Below are 4,627 nucleotides of genomic sequence, written 5' to 3'. Positions count from 1 at the left end.
TATCTCACTGCCAGCAGGGTGCATTCTGAGTATGTGTGGGCAGCAGCCAATCAGAAAACAGCAGCCTTTGCGACACTGGTGGCACACACATGTTCAGCCTCACACTCTCATACTGACTCACTTTTTACAGGCTACATAGCAGACGATGCTCTCTCTGCCTCTCTCTCTCTTTCTCCAACAGAGAGAGAGAGGCACATCTGTCATCTGCTACTGTCTCACCCAGCCAGAGGATTTTTTGTATGTTAAAACTTGATAATCTCTTGGCAATGCATGGTTCCTGCAATGCTGAGATTTAATGTTTTTTATGTTTAAAGTTTCTTTGCAGTCCTTGTGCTTCATATAAGGCTTGAAAAAGCTGGTATTTACATGCTGGTTTCTATGTAATGTTGGGTTAAGAATGTTATATAATCTCTGATGTCACGTCAAGCACATCAATGGAGGGGTTTTTTTTTTTCTAAATTCAGAATAGTAACGGAGAGTGTCAGCTAAGCCTCAGGATGGAACATGAAAATATCAGTGATATGAAATAAAACATTAAGCTGTCACCATGATGAAAGTGTCCTGAAGGAGAATATAGTATATCCAACACACTACAGGCGCTTTTCTGTCTTATTCTCACAATATTAAGCATCTGAACTGGATCTTATGTATGAACTGAATTCCTTTATTGTCATTGTACACAGTACAACGGGATTTAAAGATAACTTCTCTTTAAATACAAACACAGTAAAATAAGAAAACAGAGAAAATAAACAAACAGACAGATCGTGCTAGAAAGAAATGGCACTATGTATCTATACTGGGTAATATGTCAGGAATGATGCAACATTGTTTGTTGGACATTAAAATGATTAGACTACCGAGTGACGAATTCAAAGACACACCAGAAATTAAAGTGGAAAAATGCCGACCAATTTAGTCCATTATGGTGGAATTTCATTGCAGCAACACAAACTGGTACTGGTAGTTTGTATCACTCCCATGGGCTTGTATGTCCACAGGATAATAGATTGTGTCCTGGGTGTCATGGTCCTGGGTCGGTGACCCAGCGCTTTAAGTTTATTATTATCATTCTTCTAGTTTATTCTGATTTTGTATTTGTTCTTAGGGTTTGAGTTGTGTGTTTCTGTCATCCCTACCTGTGTTCTGTTCGTGTCCCCAGTTGGTTGTGTAAAACAGTCTGTGTGTTTCCTGTTTTACTTTGTAGGTTTGTGTCTCGTTATGTCCATTAGTTCCAGCTGTGTCCCCGCCTGTCTGCCATTTCCTAATTACCTGGTGTGTGTATTTATACTGCGTGTCTGCCTGTGCTCCTCGTCGTGTCGTTTGTGTTCATCCTCCGTGTTACCCTGCGTACTCTGCATTACTCTGTGTCTCCTCTATGTGCTCTCCCTGCAGTTCTCCTCTCGTGTTTCAGGTTTGCTACTCTTTGGTTTAGTTTCTCCCAGTTTAGTTCATCCTTGGTTCTGTTTTGCCATCCCCACTTTATGTTCAGTATTCTTAATAAATCACCCTCACGTCTTAATAAGTGCTGCATTTGAGTCCTCCTTCCTCACCTCACACGGCCGCTGCCCCGAGCCGTGACACTGGGATCTCCTTCTAGATCTGGACCAGGGTATCACTTAGCTTTGGATAGTCCAAAGTGCAACCCATTGGCGCTGTATGGACAGAAACATAACGTCCCAGTGGTGTTCTATTGGTTTTAGGTTAGGCAACCAAGCAGGCCATTTAATAGTATCAATTCCTTCATCCTCCAGTAACTGCCTGCATGCTGTCACCACATGAGGCTGGGCATTGTCGTGGGTTGGACAGTGGGCCCAAGGTAAACATGCTCTATGAAAAGCACAGAGCGACAGTGGTGGACCTGTCACTTCTGGTGTTCTACGGCAAATAGCAATCAGTTTCCCCACACATGTATTAGTAAATGACTGCGATTGTCTGGATGGCATAGATATTGCTGTAAAACATGTATTTACCTTTCAGCACTGATCGTATCTTTCCAAATGTTCCAACTCCAAGTACTAATGTGTTTCAGTTCCATCAGAGATGCAGCACTGATAACAAGCCTGTTTACTCCAAAGGACATTGGAAACATATTTTCCAAAAAGAATTTCACATTTCAATTAATCTGACCACAGAACAGGTTTGTACTTTGCTTCAGTCCATTTTAATTTAGTTTTCTCGGGTGGCTCGATCGTAGGTCAGCAATGGCAGACATGCCCTCAATAAAATGTTAAACTAGTCCATAAATGACATGGTGAAAAGCCTTGGTCAAAATTTAAGCAGAATACCGACTGATAAACTGTATGAACCTGTGGACACTTCTTGGTCCAGAAGTGCAACTGCAGATGCTTGTTTCAGTTGGCCAAACAGTTCCTGGTGACACCAGCTTCTTCTGGTGCTTGTAAAAAAGTGTTCTCCACCTCTGTACACCCATGAGTGTAAAGACTAAAGCTTCTAGTAGAGAACCAAGTTTTGATACCATTTTTTAAAAAGCCTCAGAGCTTCATAAAGCTTTGCTTTGCTGTAGTGTGTTATCACCAGCTACAAGCCTAGAACATTTTCCTCTGTGCTCTGTCAGCTGGGTTCATTATGGGTGAGTCGTTCTGTCACGGACAGCTGGGTGGACCCAAATCCATGAAGTGAGCATTTACTGCCTGACTGGTCAGTCCAAAAACAGAAAACAAAATCCAGGAGCCAGGAGGATTTACTCTAATGGGAGACACCAGAGGAGACACCAGAGAACACACAGCAATGTAGCACAACTTGGCAAAGGCCAAGGGGGGACTAAGTCATCAATACATAAGGTAATGAGGCAAGGGGAAACAGGTGAGAAACCGTGGGAATAAATCAAGAATAATGAGACAAGGGATGAAGAACTCAATGTAAACCATGGGTGACAAAGTCTACCAAAGTAAAACAGGAAGTAACTAAACAGATGACGACAGACTAAAGTACAAGCTTGGCCCAGGAGGGGACTAAGAAAGCAACAATAGCCTATATAAACTAACCCAAATGCAGAATACTCGTGAAACTGAAACAAAGAACTAGGACTTAGTGACACTTCATCAAATGTGCCAAACAATAATAAACAATAGTGAACAAACTAATAATGATAAGAGTTCAACAGACAATCCTTAGTCCATAATCTTGGACCATGACAGCCTCTCTAAGATCTCTTATTAAGACACTTTAAAATAAAATCCATCCATCAACTTACACTGATTCTTATCAGGGTCGCAGGGGGCTGGAGCCTCTCCCAGCTACCACAGGGTAAAAGGCAGGGTACACCCTGGACAGGTCAACAATCTGACACAAAGCCATCTTCTTTCATCCCAAGCAGCGCTTTCATAAAGCTTCTTGTACAGGCAGTCTTTGCACTATATGGAGCATAGGTTTGACTCTGTTGTCTAAACACTAAACATTGAGAATCTTCCACCTCCACCAACAGTGAGTACTTCTGGAGTGGGAAGAGCTCTCCGTAGATGTTCGGGTGGTCGCAAACAAAGGCTGAGGCTGGGTACTGACTGCAGCTGACGATATTAACATACCTCCAATCACAGCTGTGACGGCGCATATTTTAGCTGGTGTTCTTACAGAGTGAGCACTCTGCAGAGGTCATTTTCTGACCTAATTGTTCTGTCATAACCAGTATGGGCTTAGTGTGGAAGAAAAGTTCATCACGTTTATGTGCAATAGTTAAAGGTGCATTTAGGAATTTGAGTTAGCAAGGCCCAGGCTCCCACAGACACATGCACAGTATGATCTCCTCTCAGGAATCTCTCTCCTACAACTCACTCAGATTCTGCTTCTGAGGTTTACTGCACAGGCGAGAAAAGAAAGTAAGATAAGAGCAGAGCAAAAGAAACCAAGAAGCAGGTGGAGAGAGTAGGAATCAGGTCATTACCAACCAGATGAGTTTGTAGTTATGCTGAATCCAAGGGTGGGAAACCAGAGGAGCACCTGTCCCTGAAACACAACACCAACACTCAAACAGATAGAGAGAGAGGAAAATGAAAAAAATACAGTAAAATAAGTAAAATACTTTAGCATTATGCTATAATATGCTGGTTAAAAACATATGCTGCTATTGTTATTATTGTATGTTGTGGTATTTCCATCTCACTTAGACAAATCTTTCATATTTGTCACATCTCTCAAACAATTGTTTCATTTAGACCACATATAAGTCCTGAATGTATAGAATTTGTCCTTTGTAATGCAAAGGTCACTACAACCCTCCTAGAAAAGAATGCACAAAATATCTGTGTTAATATTAATTTTCAAATGTTCAGCAAAACTGCAAGAAACAACACTGAAAACACTAACAGCAATCTAGACACATGATGCTGATTAGAAAGAAAACCAAGACTGTTTGTGAAGGAAGCTTTTAATGTTCCTAGCATAATGGCTAACCTTATAAATAAACATGTCATGAGTTATAACAGAAAATTCGATGCATCCAATTAGAGATACAAGCTTTTTTTTTTTTGTTTGAGATACAAGCTAGAACGTCTGATACCACCTGTGTGTTTCCACCATATCAATGATCCTGCTGAGCGACTACGATTAACAGGGTAGCAGACACATAATTATTGCTGTGAACATTTAAGTTTTTATCAGATATCAA

This window comes from Oreochromis niloticus, linkage group LG18, assembly GCF_001858045.2.
Source record: "Oreochromis niloticus isolate F11D_XX linkage group LG18, O_niloticus_UMD_NMBU, whole genome shotgun sequence".
Taxonomy (NCBI): domain Eukaryota; kingdom Metazoa; phylum Chordata; class Actinopteri; order Cichliformes; family Cichlidae; genus Oreochromis; species Oreochromis niloticus.
This window is presented reverse-complemented; position numbering follows the sequence as displayed.